The sequence below is a fragment of the Geotrypetes seraphini genome, chromosome 7 (assembly GCF_902459505.1).
Source record: "Geotrypetes seraphini chromosome 7, aGeoSer1.1, whole genome shotgun sequence".
Taxonomy (NCBI): Eukaryota; Metazoa; Chordata; class Amphibia; order Gymnophiona; family Dermophiidae; genus Geotrypetes; species Geotrypetes seraphini.
The window spans coordinates 18,186,836-18,202,889 of NC_047090.1; the positions used below are offsets into that span (position 1 = coordinate 18,186,836).

Sequence of the window (16,054 nt, forward strand, 5' to 3'; positions counted from 1 at the left end):
TCTTTATTAGCAATTGCAAAGGGAACATACAACCAGAAGTTGGGAAAGCAGAGAAAAGCATAACAGCCAGGGAAATCAACAAGTGAAAAAACCTGACAACAGATGAGTCATAGTACATAAACCCTGCAGTTGGATGCCCAACACAATTGACATTTTTAAGTAGTAGAAAACCCCTAAGCAAACACACACAAACCCCAAACACCTGGCCTCAAGTCACAACAATCATGCATCAAACACCCCTCATTCATACCCCCCAAACAACCAAACACACAAGTGCAGCCACCCAGGGGAGCGAAAAGGAAAGAGCGTCAGCCACTCCAATAAGAGTCAGAGTATAGGGTCCTCAGCCGCCGGCTCTGAACCGTAACATAAAGTTAAGGCTCGCCTCCAGAGAGCTAAGTAACACCGGTGGGCAAGGTTCCCAGACTTTGGGGTGTGCTGTATTTCATAACGCCCCACCTCAGCTAAACGAGCAATCCATTGTGGAAAATAGACCACTGAGTCAGCCACCCAGTGTTGCAATAGGAGCTTTTTTGCCACCAAGACAGCCATGTAAAGAACCCTGCGCTGGGGTAGCGTAAGCCCTCCCTCTATCAAATCGTGTTGATCTCCCAAGAGCAGGAAACCATAGTTCCAGGGCACAGCGCGTTGAACAAGGCGCTCCAAAAACGGGAGAACTTGCAGCCATAAGGCGGAGGCGGGACATTCCAAGAAATGGTGAGTGAGGGTACCCAAAGAGCGATTACATTTAGTGCAGACCTCTCCTTCCCAGAGGCCCATGCGAGCCCCCTGCGCCCTGAAAATATAAGCTTGGTGCAGGATTTTAAATTGCATTTCCCGAAAATCCGTGGAGCCCCCCAAGGCTTGCACGTTGGTAAAAAGATCAAGAAATGCCCTGCGGTCGAGTGTAATGTTAAGGTCTGATTGCCACTGTGAAGCCAACCTATCAATAGATCCCAGAACCGAAGCATTCTTCAAAAGGTATTACCAGGTGGCTAATTTGTTGAAAGCAGGAGGCACCTGAAAAAACTGAACATCCAAGGGACCACAGAGCCAAGCATCCTCCCCATTTGCGACCAAGGGACAAGTAGTAATGCCAAGCTTGAAGGTAAGCCCTGAAGTGAGTCTGGGGCAGATGCCAGGGGGATTGCAATTGGGCAAATGAAGGAAACTGACCACCCCCCACGATGAGGAAATCCTGAAGGGATCTACACCCCTTCTGCTCCCACTGCTGAAACCAAGAGTGTCCCACTCCCGGGGGAAAGTCGACATTCCCATACAGCTGCAACAAGAGGGAAGCTGCCGGAGTTTTTCCTTGCTGACGCCGCCACCACTGCCACGCACGTCGCAGGTGTAGAAGAAACGGAAACTTATGCCCCCCTCCTGGGATAACTGACAGCGGAGCATGGAGAAGGGACAGAACCGAATGAGGAGCGCACCAAGTCTCCACCCATCCCCGGGGAGAAAATTTATAACAACCCGACCAACCTTCGTGGATAAACCGAAACAGGGCTGCCACGTTGTAAAAACAAAGATCAGGAAGATTCAGACCGCCCCGAGATTTATCGAAAGCCAAAGTGGCATAGCTAATCTGTGCTTGCTTATGACGCCAAATGAAGGAGGAGATTATAGAACGAAACAAGCGCACATCCTTATCAGTAACCCAGAGGGATATGGTCTGCAAGGGATACAGAATTTTGTGGAGAAGTACCATCTTAGACAAAGCCACACGCCCCCAGACTCCCAGCGGAAGGTCTCTCCATTTATCACACAAACGCTGGATCTCATCCAGATGGTGTCGCACATTATATTGGTACAGAAGCTTGAGATCGGGGCTTAAATACACACCAAGTTAACGCATCGGCCCCCGTACCGGTGGGATCTCTAGACCCGCATGCCAGATCTCCACCATAGTGGACCACAATGGGAGAAGTTCAGATTTATCGCAATTAACTCGCAGGCCAGAAATGTCCCCAAAGGAGCGAACAAGAGCTAGGACATTCCCCAAATCCTGGCAGGGTTGGTCAAAATAAAGGAGAATATCATCGGCAAATAGATTAATTCGGCTCTCCTTATCCCCAAGGCGGATACCCCGAAGAGTCGGGTCTCCGCAAATCCTAGCGGCCAATGGTTCGATAGTTAACACAAAAAGTAGTGGAGACAATGGGCAGCCCTGTCGCGTCCCCCTTCCCAATGTAAATGGGTCAGTGAACTGACCATTTACTAAAAGTCTTGCTTGCGGTCGGATATATAAGCTACAAATCCATTGATGAATGTGACCCTCTATGCCAAATTGACGCAAATCCCAGAAGAGATATTGACAGGAGATGCTATCAAATGCCTTCTCCATTTCCAGGCCAACAATAGCCGATGTTCCCTCCATCCCGAGGGCCATCAGAGTGCGAGCTAGATTCATCGACGCGTAGCAGCCCGGCACGAACCCGGCCTGGTCCTCATGGATCAAAAGCGGCAAGAATGCATTCAATCTGTTCGCCAAGATCGCGGTAAAAAGTTTGGCGTCTTGATTAAGAAGAGAAATGGGGTGATAGGACCCCACCTGGACCGGGTCCTTGCCTGGTTTAGGCAAGAGCACAACGTGGGCTAGATTAGGGGTCCCTAAACCCTGCTTTTCGGACAGTGCATTAAACGCCCCCGCCAAGACTGGGGAGACCTAATCCGACAAGATCTTGTAGTATTCAGATCCAAACCCGTCAGGTCCAGGTGCTTTAGTTAACTTGAGCTTCTTGATACCTATCTGCACCTCCCCAGGGCTAATAGGGATATTCAATTGCTCCAGCTGAGCGACCTGAAAGAAAGCATCTCTATCGGAGTCCGAGAATGGTCGGTTAGCATACAGAGATTCATAAAAGTGAAAGAATTGTTGATGAATCTGCCACTCCTGGGTGAAACGATTACCTTTCTTGTCCTGAATGGACAAAATAACCTGGCGCGTGCACGGAGGCCTGACCAGATTGGCCAACAGTCTCCCTGTCTTACCCCCCCAGGAGTACAATTTATACCGCTGAAAATAAATATCTCGAGAGGCCCTCTGGGTCAAGATGGTATCAATCTGTCGCCATATGGTCATCAGACGAAGTTTATCATCCGCAGAAAGAGAGGTACAATGTCGTGCCCTCAATTGTCAAAGCTCCCTTGAGAAAGCCAATAAGTCAGCATCCAGTTTCTTCTGCCTGCAAGAAAGATAAGCGATATTGAACCCCTGCAGAACCGCCTTGGAGGCCTCCCAGAATGTCACTGGGTGAACATTCTCAGTATTATTATGATAATTGTACTCTAACCACTGCTCCCGAAGATATTTATGAAATTCTAGATCGCTATAGAGGTAACACGGAAATTTCCAATGGCGTTCCCACGAATCCGGTGTAAACTGAAGTTCCATGACAAGCGGCGAATGATCCGATAATGGAACCTCCTCAATGTCGATCCCAGACACCTTGGGGAGCAGAGAGGGTGAGACCAACAAGTAGTCCAAACGGGCATAGACATTGTGGGGGTATGACTAAAATGTGTAGGTGTGTTCCATTGGGTGCAAGATCCTCCAGGTGTCCAATAACTGCAATTGGCTAAGCAAAAAATTAACCCCCTTGGCTCCATGGTCCCTCGTCCTCCACCTTTGCCGGACTGCAGTCCAGGGCAGGATCCACAGTAATGTTAAAGTCCCCTCCCACCAGCAGCTGGTAGTCCGGATACATGGCTATCTTGGCAAGCAAAGCTGAAAAAAAATTATGATTATACACATTAGGAACATACAGATTGCATAATAACCATTTGTGCCATCACAATTCCCCCAGCACTATAACATATTGCCCTTCTTGGTCTTGGATGACTTTATGAAGGTGAAAGGGCAGTTGTTTGTGAATGAGTATTGCAGCCCCCTGTTTCCGGGTGCCAAAGGAGGAAGAATAGACCTCGCCCACCCAGTCTCTCCGAAGCTTGAGGTGTTCAGTAATGGAAAGGTGGGTTTCTTGCACAAAAGCAATATCAGTCCACCTCCTCCGGAACCAGGTCAAAACTTGCTTCCTCTTAACAGGAGAGTGAATCCCGTCCACATTTAAGGTAGCTATAGTCAACTTAGTCATTAGTAAAAATTTTCCCAGATGCAATAACAGGAAACAAAATAGCACAGTGAATGGACGGCACCCCAGCTAGGCCTCCCATCTATGGAAACTGGAGCAGTGGCACACCAGAGAATACCATGTGACTCAGAGGCATCTCCAGCCGCCCCCAGGCATGCTGCACAACACGTGCAGTCCTTCCCCTATCCACATACGTAACCACCACACATACTTCCCCCAGAGAAGAGCATCCCCAGAGCCATCCCCAAAATCCCAGCCCCCAATACAAAAGAAAAAACTAAGAACAAAAAACTTCGCTCCCAACCTAAAGTCCATGGCTGAGCTCTCGTAGACCCACAGTCTCCCACAGAGACATCAACTGCCAATGCTGTAGGGAAAATTGGCCCTCACTGGATCAGATCATCCTCCCACAATCAGCCTGGTCCAAACAGGCCCCAGCAGTGGTGAAACATCAGAGAGGATGAACAAAGCTCACTACAGCTGGCACCAGGCAGTCTGTGCCACGGGACCAAAAACAGAGCAAAATGGTCACCAGGCCCCGAACGTCCCGGATAATGCAGCTCACCCACACTCAAGCCAGCAGAGTCCAGGCAGAACTACCCTCAGTGGCCCAGGTATCCAATAGTTCTCACAAATAGACTAAGGCCACAGAGAGAAAATACGGAGGGCAAACTGCAGTGTCAAACGGCCGGATCAGCCTCTGGGGCTCCCCCATCAGCTATGGCCGGCATGGAGTCCAGAAAATGCTGTGCCGCCGCTCTATCAGCAAAGGTGTGTGGTTTCCCCTCTCTCCAAATGCGCCGGGTACACCAGCACAAAACGTACTCTTTGTCGATGAAGCATGGTGCAAAGGGGCGCCATTTCTTTACGAAGGGAGGCCACATGGAGGGAGTAATCATTGAACAACAGTTTCTTCCCTTCGTATTCCAACTGACCCGCTTTCCGATAGGCTTGTAGTATAAGCTCTTTTTCCTTCCAGTTGAGGTATCGAGCAATCGCTGCCCTAGAACGGTTGTTATCCCCGAGTGTTGACCCATGTGATGCGCTCGCTCGCAGATAAATCCGGCTGCCGGTGGCTCCAGGCCCAGCCGAGTCGGGAGCCATATTTGAAAGAAGTGATAAAGGTCTTGGTTAGCCTGGAGCTCTGGAAGACTCACCACGCGTAGATTGTTCTGGCGCTGGCGATTTTCCTGTTCATTGAGTCGGCCAGTCAGTGCTTTCACTTAGGCCTGCAATGCGACCATGCTAGTGCGATCCCACAGCGCTGCATCCTCACCGTCAGAGACACACTGCTCCAGCACCGCAATGCGGCTCGCCTGCGACTCAAATCATTCATTTATGCAGTCCACAGCTGACTGCAGTTTATGGAAACGATCTTCCAGGTCCGCGGTCACCATGCGAGAGATTTCTTGTGCCCACTTTCCCCATTGCGCCAGGGCAGAAGGTGGAGTCGGCGACGCCACCATTTTAGGCACAGGGAAGGCAGATTTATGCTTCGGCGTCTTTACTGAATGTATCAGCATTCCGGGCTCAAACCACCGTTCCAGAGGCCGCACTCCCGCACAGCACCTTAAGAAGGTCTCCGGTGGTAGTAGTGCCGATCGGGCAGTATTGTAGAGGAAGTTTAGCAGAATTTTGGAGACCGGGGGTCGGAGAGCTCGAGGCACACGTCCGTTTAAGTTAGATGCATCACTTGACACCCCCCCCTGAACCTGGATTCCTGTAGAAAATTTTTGGAGTAGAAAGATAGATCTGGGAGTCATCAGCATAAAGATGATACTGAAAACCATGAGAGTAGATCAGACCACCAAGGAAATGAGTATAGATGGAAAAAATAAGAGGTCCCAAGACAGCTCTGAGGTACATCCACTGATAGTGGGATAGCAATAGAGGAGGATCTACCACTGCATACACTAAAAGTGTGATGGGAGAGATATGAAGAAACCTAAGAAATAACATAGGCCTGAAATTCAAGTGAGGACAGCATATCAAGGAATAGGTGGTGTCAAAAATAGCAGATAGATTGAGAAGGATGAGGATAGAATAGAGGTCTTTGAATTTGGCCAGGAACAGGTCATTGGAAACTTTGACAAGGCATGAGTCAGAGGGATCATTAGCATGAATGTTAAAAACACCGAAAATGAGGGAAGGAGATTAAGGTTCAAGAAAGGACAGCCAGGAGTCAAAGTCAGCGAGAAAGGGACTTATCGGGGGAGGGGGGGAGTGTCGATAAATGACTGCTACTCGGAGAGCTAGAGGAGCGAATAGACAGATGGACCTCAAAAGAAGAAGAAAAGCCGTTAGACTGAGGTAGAAGAGGTTGAAATCTTCAAGAAGATGAGAGTAACAGTCCAACACTACCTCCACAGCCAATTGGGTAAGATGTATGGGAGAAATGGTAACCTCCATGACACAGGGCAGCAACTACAGCAGAGTCTTCATGGTGGAGCCAGGTCTTAGTACAAGTAGATGGAGGATACGAGAGATAAAGAGGTTGTGGATGTAAGCAAGCTTTTTGGAGACAAATCAGACATTCCACAGGGCATATGAGAAAAGCAGAGAAGGGGAGGGGAGAGGAGAGGAACAGAAATAAGATTAGTGACCTGTATGAGTTGAGTGCGAATTGATTAGGAGGACCAGGACTGGGATTGATATCCCCAGCACAGAGCATAAGAAGGAGCAAGAGAGTATGGAGAAGTGGAAGAAAAATCCAATGATGGATCTGCACCTTAAATGTAGACTACACAGCAAGCTCTATTATGATGAAATCTTGAAAAATAAAAACAAGTATATCAACAAGAAACTTGAAGTAGGGAACAACTGTTCAAAATCGTCCACAATATGATCAATGTTCTAAGCAACAAGTTATCTGATAAGAATGAAACTTTGACTGGTACAGACTTCTCAGCCTATTTTGATAGCTCCCCAAAACAGCAAGATTTCAACTCCAAAGAAGAGAAACCCATTCTTATTCATGAGAATGACTTAAAACACAGCCAGAAATGGGAAAAGTTTCAGACAGTCAATACTGTATTTTTCGTTCTATAAGATGCACCCATCCACAAGATGCACCCCCCTGTAGTGGAAGAAAAAACAAGGAAAAAAATTTCCTCCTCTACAGGGGGATGCGTCTGGTGGTCTGGTGCTGGGAAGCCCGAAGCAGCCCGCCCACAGCCGAAGGAGCCCGCCCGAGAATCTTGGAGAAAGCGAGAACCAGAAGGCCTTGAGCATGTGCAGATGCTCAAGGCCCAGGCAAGAGGCAAGAACTTCTTTCACCGGCACGTCCTATGGGCCAGATGGGGTAAGGCTGGATGCTGTTCGGAGAGGGGAAGCAGCGCCGCTGACCTCAGTGGGTGGGAACGTATCAAGCGAGTTTCCCTTACTTTCTATGGGGAAACTCGCATTGATATACGAGTAATTTGGTTTACGAGCATGCTTCTGGAACGAATTATGCTCGTAAACCAAGGTCCATACATGAAAAATGAATGGAAGAAATTGGGGGCGGAGCTAGGGCAGGACAGAAAATTAATAGATGTCCCCTTTTGATGAAAAAAATAAATGGTCAGGTTATGTATAGCCCTTGATAGAGGCTGCCCCAACTTTGTTGGTTGGATTGACAACTTTTCAGCGGCCTCTCATATGTTAGGCTATGGTAATATTTAGTTTTTATTATTAATGTATAATGTTGTAATTAGTAGATTAGCCTCTGGATTTAGTAGACTATAGCTAATAGTAGTAGTAGTATTTCTTAACATGCTCGGAGGAATTTGCAGATGGGCTGCAAGACCTCCTGAGCACTCACACCTATTGTTTTCTAGGGCTTATTTACTGAAGACTTTCTCCCATTTTATATCTATGAGAAAATACGTTTTGCAAACAAGGCTCCTACATCTGATCCCATAGATCAATCCCTAGCAAATATCTGCATCCTAGCTCCGGTGTCACCCCATCCAGACTCATTCTATTCTCTCCCAACTCAGAAGCACAATGACCCCGGACTCCGAAACATCTCTCTTCCGACTCTCCCTGACGTTTCCCGGTTCCGGAACTAGCCCACCTGCCGCTCTTACCTCGAACTCCGGTCACGAGCACTCTCATTGGTCGGATAGTTTCTTCCGGTAGTGAACGGTTCTCGTCTTCGCCTCTCTAATTGGCCTGCACGAGTCACCTGACAGAAGCGTGCAGCGGAGCGCCAAAATTCAAATTGCGGAAAGAACTGAAAGAGAAAAATCTGTAAGCTGCAAAGAAGTTGTGGTTACAAACCAGAGCATAATTCTGCTTGGGACCCGGAACTGGGTGGCACAGAAGATTGGAGCGGGTTAGTACCGCGTAACTGCTGAATGTCTTTACTCAAGGGTAGCAGAAATAGGGTATATGGAGCGAAAGGTGAGAAAATGGTACCTGAGAGTGGAGACCCAGCAGGAGGAAAGGAATGTTTAGAATATACCATTTATGGTTAAATCCCGAAAGCGAGCTGCCCCGTGAAAAGTAGGATGGGAGGGTGAAAGGGGAAGCAAAGTTTGTATTTTAGGGTAGGGAGATAGTGAGAGAAATTTCCCAAGGAAGCCTATTCACCTTTCTCATGTTCATGAACGGAACGTGCTTCCTTTCACCTTGCTCATATGTTTTATTAGGGTGATGTGGTTGTGGACTGGGTCAGAGCTTAGACTGATGGGTTCTAACTGGTGTCGTTAAAAAACGGCCTTTAGTTCTAGAAAGAGGGTGGCGTGCTTTGAATATGCGTTACCAAACTTCGCTATGCTTTAATAAAACTGTCAGTGGCAGCTGAGTCTTCGCTGATTTTTCTATTAAAAAAAAATCTCAACAGAATTGGCCTTGTGGTATGCAATTGTTGCTTTTATCTTTCGACTCTTCCAATAGAATGTCTGCGTCGATTGAAGGTGAAAATACCAGCTTGGTGACAATTCGCCAGCGTTTGCTAGTTTTGCCAATGCACATGAAAAAAAAAAAAGAATGGTTCCCTGCCCCCTTTTTTTCACATCCTGTGTTTTTATTCACATCCTTGTTGAAAACGTTAGTTAAATTTAACATTAACTAACTTAAGTCGAACACTATAATCTTAATAGACATATGTGGCATTATTAAATTGCATAAGAAACCTCTTAAGTCCTAACTAGTCCATAAACTTATTCTACCAAGTATTATATGCAAACATGCATTTGTTTTTAAACTTGGGACGTCTTCAGAGTTGGAATGTGGTGATGCAACAGACTATTCCTAGCCTATCAGATGAGACTGATGTCTTAGAACTAGCTACTTCTACGGTGGTTGATGGCGTCACAAAGGCACCCTGTCAGTTATTGTCAAATGAAAACAGTCTCATTAGGAGTTCATATGACTTTCATTAAAAAAAAAATGTCGCGAATTTTGGCCTTAGCTAATCTTTGTTGTGTCAGTGGTGTTATTTTGCTTGCTGGCAAGATATGTTTCCTTAACTAATCTGTGCCTTTATCTCTTAGGAGCTAATAGAATCATGATTGGTGAAAAAACCTTTACCTAATGGGTGAGTATTATGTATTCCTTATTTTGTAATAATGGTTTATTTTATATAGTTGAGCATTTTCACAAATCATTGAGAAGTAGCACAGATTTTGTTGTCTTATTAATGCTGCCAGGTTCCTTATAAGATCTAGAGTAGTGGCTCCGAAACTATGCGTCAGTCCACTTCCTATTCACTGTGATCTGTGCCAAATAATGGCAGTTGGCAAGGCATAGAGTTTGTGAGCTAGTGAAAGATCTCAGGCCTGTTCTCCTGAACGTGAGCTTCTTGTTAAACTGGAAACTCATGCAGAATATGGGAGTCTGATTGCATGCTCTCACAATATTGTGGTGATTTCTGCTATTGCTATTGCCGCTTCTAATGCTGCTCTTCGAGCTGTGAATATCATCTGGGGTTACTGAATTTTGTAAGTTTTAAAGCAGGGATCATATTGGATAAAAGTTTGGGAAGTGATGGTCTAGAGAGATATAAATTCTCTAACTTAGTGCTTATGGTTACATGCTAATCACAAACCATTGTACAATTAGTCATTGTTCCAGTGCAATAGGTGACATTCTAGACCAGTGGTTCCCAACCCTGTCCTGAGGACCCCTAGGCCAGTTGGATTTTCAGGATAGCCCTAACGAATATTCATGGAGCAGATTTGCATACCTGACACCTCCATTATATGCAGATATCTCTCATGCATATTCATTAGGGCTATCCTGAAAACCCGACTGGCCTGGGGGTCCTCCAGGACAGGGTTGGGAACCACTGTTCTAGACAATAGGAATATTTCCCCATAGCCACATGCTGCTGCAGAATCCAGTCTGGATTTTTCACTCTGCCTCTGTTGTAATTCACTGGGCTCTTTTGCTCCACCTTTCCTTCTGTACTCGTGCCTTCAGGAGTGTTTATTCTGCTCTCCCTATTTTATTATTTTTAATTCAATGTAATTTCTTCCCTTTCGAAAATTTGGTGCTTGGAGTAATTTTGAAGCTTTGCCTGTTTGAAAATTCACAGACCAGTCTGTAGCTGACAGGTCGATCCCACTGGGTACGTGTTAGCCAGCCTTCATAGTTTTTTCTGGAGCTCAGGGCAGTTCCTGAATGGTCTCGCCTACTGTTAAGCAGGGGTTGAGCGCAGGCTGTTAAGTGCCCTTAGGAGGTACGGCAGTGTCTCGCAGGGTACTGGCTGCACCTTCATGCTTCTGCCTGTCCTGGTGCGCATCTGTTAGTTTGCAGAGATGGAGGTGTAATCAGACATAGAAGTCTGACTGGCACCCCGAACGAAGATCAGTTTTGCAGAAGCATTCACAGAATTGTGGCAGTGAATTTTATCAACCAGCTACTGTGAGAGAGCTGAAAGCTTGTTGAAGCACAGATCCTGTCGGGTCAGTCTGACAGTCTGTGAGAGACATCGGGGGAGGTTGGAAAAGTGGGGTTTTGAGTGTTTCTGGATGTTTCCCTTCCTGAAAAATCCTAAAATGCTGTTTTTAAAGTTTGAGGTTTGAAAAATATCGCAATTTTGTCATGAATGGTTTTATGGCGGCTATCTTGGGTTTTTAGCAAAAAAAAATTTTTTTTCTTTTTTTCTAAAGTTCCCTGCTTTTTCAAAACTGCAAATTTTGCCTGGAAACCTGGGATGGAGTTCTTGAGTTCTCCTCATGTGGATTCTTGCCAGGATTGTGCAAATTTTGTGCTTTTAGAGCATCCTTGTACCACAGCATCCAGCTTAGCTTCTCCCCTGCTGAAGCAGGTGACCAAATGCTCAAATAGCCCGACGGGGAAGCCGTTGTTGCTTTCGGGGCTCGTCTGGTGTTATGTTAGCCAGGCTGTGGACCATCAGCACCCTAAGAAACACAAATGCAAGCATCTAAGGGTGATTCTGTGTGCAAGGAGCTGGACACTTTTGCCAAATTTATGAAACTTTTGTGGTCTGAGTTCCAGAACAAGTGTTCTCTCCTCCTGAGCCGTCTCAATCCACCTCTGTGGGCAAATCCTTGCCTAAGCCGCCTGCAGCTTTCGTGCTATCTGATCTGGGAACCTGGATGCTGATGTTTTTCTTCACCGATCCCTTGTTTGCAGATACAGTGCTTCCCAGGGTGGGAGATCAGGGACTGTGTGCTGGATCTGCAGATGCCTTTGAGGTCTTGGATCCTGGAGATGATCTTATCCCAGGACAAGCAGGCATGATATTCTTACATGTGGGTGATGTCATCTACGGAGCCCCGATGCGGAAGCATTTTCAAGCAAACTTGATTGAAGATTTAAGTTTGCTCTGCTGCTCCATGCATGCGTGCCTTCCTGCTCCACTAGGGGGTGCATCCCCTCGTGGTCTCCAGTTCAAAATTTTCCGCTGAGCCTAGAAGTCGTGTTTTTCAGGCTCTGCCCCAACTGCCTTCTAGCACCGCGATTTTTTTCTTGTTTTTTCTCGATTAAGTCGCTGTGCGCGAATTCTTTACTTTTCAACTTGATTCCTGCTTCGTTTTGACGACCCGGAGGCTTCCGGGTCCCCGTGGCCGCGTGGCTACTCGAGCCGCGGCTACTTTCGATTCTATGTCCCGGCCTTTGACCGGCTTCAAAAAGTGCACCCGGTGTGAGCGGCTTCTTTCCATCACAGACCCGCATCGCCGGTGCATCCTCTGCCTGGGGGCGGCTCATCCAACCGACTCCTACCCCCAGTGCGCTACTTTCCAGAACCGGGCCCTCCGTCGAAGAAAAGCCCGCATGGCGGACCTTTTTGCTCCGGACCAACCCTCTACCTCGGCCTCGAGGTCGGCCCCGGCCTTGACCTCGGCCCCGAATACCTCGGCATCGCCCCGAGACCTGAATCCGAAGCCCTCGGGACAGCAGAAAGCCTCGGCCCCGGGTAAGTCCCCTCTTCCTTCTTCAGGTTCCTTAACATCGAAGAAGCCAGCCTCGGGGACACCGTCGACGCATGGTGGAAGCCCCACGCTTACAGCCTCGGCTAAGCCCTCCAAGCCTTCGGGCCGTGCCTCCACCACACGGGAATACTCTGATACGAGGTCGCCCCCGGTGGAGTGCACCGAAGCAGTGGTCATGTCTTCGATGCTGTCCGTGCCCGTCTTCCAGGACCTACTCCGAGCGATGATCTCGTCGGAGCTGTCCGCTGCAATGGCCCAGTTACAAACGGCCTCGACCTCGACCCCGCAAGTGCCAGACCAGCCTGAGCCTCGCATCGAGCAACCTCGGGGAAAAGTGCGCAAGCTTCGCCGCATCCCATCCTCCTCGGACTCCTCGCCGAGGCGCCCGAGACGCTCTCCCTCCACAGACCGCCGCGGGGCAAAACGTCGTGCTAAAACGACAGAAACCTTGAACCGCCGTACCTCCAAGAAGGCCCGAGGTTCACCAACTCTACGAGGCCGTTCTCCTACACCTCGTACGGGACCACTAAGGGTGGCTGAGTTATCACTCTCCAATCTGCGCATCCTCCGAACTCCCCCTCGGACCGGGACCCCGACCCGAAGTTGCAGGTATTCTCCGAGGGAGTCCGGGTCGAGGTCACCGATTCGACATCGATCGGTACCCCGAACCCCGGCATCGTCTCCGAGGGGCTCCTCGAGACGCCGAAGATCGACGACCCCGGAACGCTCTCACAGTGCTTCCCCGGTCTCGGAGCATGGATCGGAGCAGGAACCTCGATACTCGAGGGAAGCCTCCCCATCCTTCTCCACCCGACGGAGGTCTCGTTCACCGACCCCGCACGGGGCCCCGGGAACATCCCGCCCATCCTTCACTCGCTTTGTCCAGGACATGGGCCACGCTTTGGGCTTAGACCTCCAGTCCGACTCCAGATATTCTAAGGAGTACCTAGCGGAGCTGGATATGCCATCACTGACCAGAGAGTCCCTTCGCTTATCACCTAACCCGGTACTCCAACAGGCCTTCTTCAGGAACCTGGAGACCCCCTACATGGTCACAGCCGTACCCTCCAAAATGGAGGCCAAGTACCGCACAGTACCCTACCCGGGATTCGAACAACCACAGCTCTCCCACCAGTCGCTGCTAGTAGAATCCTCCTTGAAAAAGGCTCACCCATCCCGGGTCTCAGCTGCAGTCCCCCCAGGCCGAGAAGGCCGAACCCTGGACAAGTTCGGCAGGAGACTATATCAAAATGCAATGATGGCCTCTAGGGTGCAAAGCTACACTTTCACCTTCACATCCTACCTCAAACACCTCATTGGACTATTGAGAGCCTTTGAGACTGACTTACCGGCCTCCCGGCAAGGAGCGTTTGGCCTGCTTTTAGAGTCCCTCTCCAACCTGCGCCTCCATCTATTCCACGCGGCATACGATGGCTTCGAACTCTCCTCCAGAGAGGCAGCCTTTGCTATCGCCATGCGCCGACTAGCTTGGCTGCGCCTGGTCGACATGGACCCCAACTTGCAGGACCGGTTGGCTAACCTCCCCTGCGTGGGAAAAGAACTGTTCGATGACACTATCGAAGCGGCTACAAAACGCCTCTCCGAACACGAACGCTCGTTCGCCTCCCTCGTCCGGCAAAAGCCTAAACCGCCCGTGTCCAGGCCGTACAGGGCCCCTCCACGCCGCTACCCACAAAAATCCACTCCTGCCTTTTCGCGGCCCCCACCCAGGCGTCCGCAAGCCCACCACCGGGCCATGCCCAAGTCCCAACCGCCTGCGACTACCAAACCATCCCCGTCCTTTTGACGGGATATGCGGAAGGGGGCGGGCCCCCTCCGCCATAGTCCCAGGCCTCCTTCCCATCAGGGGTCGCCTCAAAGCCTTTTACCCTCGCTGGGAACAAGTCACGTCGGACGCATGGGTCCTTGGCGTGATCTCATCAGGATACTCTCTCAACTTTCGGGCCATTCCTCCGGACAACCCCCCAAGGAATTGCCCTCCCAACCGAACACAGCTACCCCTACTCCTCTCCGAAGCTCGAGACCTGCTTCACCTGAGAGCAGTGGAGGAGGTTCCCCCCGACCAACGGGGGAAGGGCTTCTACTCCCGTTACTTCCTGGTACCGAAAAAAACGGGAGACCTACGCCCAATACTAGACTTGAGACGCCTCAACAAATTTCTGGTACGGGAAAAATTTCGGATGCTTTCCCTCTACCCTCTACCCCCTGATCGACGAGGGCGACTGGCTCTGCTCTCTCGATCTGAAGGAGGCGTACACGCATGTCCCAATGCACCCCGCTCACCGCAAGTTCTTGCGTTTTCAGGTAGGGGACTGGCACCTACAATACCGTGTCCTCCCCTTCGGCCTAGCATCGTCACCTCGGGTCTTCACCAAGTGCCTCGTGGTAGTCGCAGCAAGCTTACGCTCCCAGGGCCTCCAGGTATTCCCCTACCTGGACGACTGGCTGATCAAAGCCCCGTCCAGGGAAGCGGTTATCGCAGCGACCCAACAGACTATTACCTACCTACAAAGTCTGGGGTTCGAGATAAACTTCCCAAAATCCCAACTACGCCCCTCCCAGTCCCTGCAGTTCATCGGGGCCACACTGGACACGGTTCGCCTCCGTTCCTTCCTTCCCCCTCCGCGTCTAGAGGCGTTAGTAAGTCTGAGCCGAAGGTTTTCCCTGCTGACCTCGGTATCAGCTCGGCAGATGATGACTCTTCTGGGCCACATGGCCTCCACTGTCCACGTCATACCCTTCGCCCGCCTCCATCTGAGAATTCCTCAGTGGACCTTGGCTTCTCAATGGCGTCAAGACTGGGACCCGATCGACCGCCCCGTGACAGTGACGCCTTCTTTGCAACGATCGCTCCGCTGGTGGGCCGACTCTTCAAATCTTTCCAAAGGTTTGCTCTTCCTCACCCCACCTCACAACAAGATACTCACCACGGACTCATCAGAGTACGCTTGGGGAGCCCATCTAGACGGCCTACGCACTCAAGGGATGTGGTCAGCAGAAGACCGTCGCTGCCACATCAACGTGCTAGAGCTTCGGGCCATCTACCTCGCAGCTGTAGCTTTTCAACATCTGCTCCACGACCGAGTGGTTCTCATCCGAACCGACAACCAAGTAGCAATGTACTACGTAAACAAACAAGGGGGAACAGGGTCTTGGTCCCTTTGCCGGGAAGCCCTGCGCCTCTGGAAATGGGCAATCTCCAACAACACCTTCCTTCGAGCGGTGTACATACAAGGAGAACAAAACTGTCTGGCGGACAGACTCAGCCGCCTCCTCCAGCCACACGAGTGGTCACTGCACTCTCAGATCCTACGACAGGTGTTCGAAAAGTGGGGGACGCCTCAAATAGATCTTTTCATATCCCCCCACAACCACAAGCTGCCTCTCTTCTGCTCCCGGATGTACTCCCCGGACCGGCTCGAGGCCGACGCCTTCCTCCTTGACTGGGAGGGAAGGTTCCTGTACGCGTTCCCGCCGTTTCCTCTGATACTACGGACGCTTGTCCACCTGAAAACAGTACAAGCCACCCTGATCCTGATTGCCCCTCGC

General features: G+C 49.8%; 2 protein-coding genes across 13 annotated transcripts in view; one reads left to right on the forward strand and one right to left on the reverse strand.

The window, feature by feature from the left end:
• The window catches only part of TULP3 (TUB like protein 3), a 203,006-nt gene extending 194,797 nt beyond the window's left edge, over positions 1–8,209 (reverse strand). For 4 of the 6 annotated variants that reach the window (XR_004540148.1, XM_033952421.1, XM_033952418.1 and 1 more), the window contains exon 1: positions 7,987–8,085. The gene's annotated coding sequence lies outside the window, so the exon portion shown is untranslated. Of the gene's footprint in view, positions 1–7,986; positions 8,086–8,167 lie in introns of those variants that run through there. The other 2 variants (XM_033952420.1, XM_033952419.1) reach the window with 1 other exon arrangement.
• A 27-nt stretch (positions 8,210–8,236) lies between these two features.
• Positions 8,237–16,054, forward strand: part of FOXM1 (forkhead box M1) — a 104,030-nt gene continuing 96,212 nt past the window's right edge. For 2 of the 7 annotated variants that reach the window (XM_033952415.1, XM_033952416.1), the window contains exons 1-2: positions 8,237–8,415; positions 9,578–9,621. The gene's annotated coding sequence lies outside the window, so the exon portion shown is untranslated. Of the gene's footprint in view, positions 8,484–9,577; positions 9,622–16,054 lie in introns of all 7 variants that reach the window. The other 5 variants (XM_033952410.1, XM_033952417.1, XM_033952411.1 and 2 more) reach the window with 4 other exon arrangements.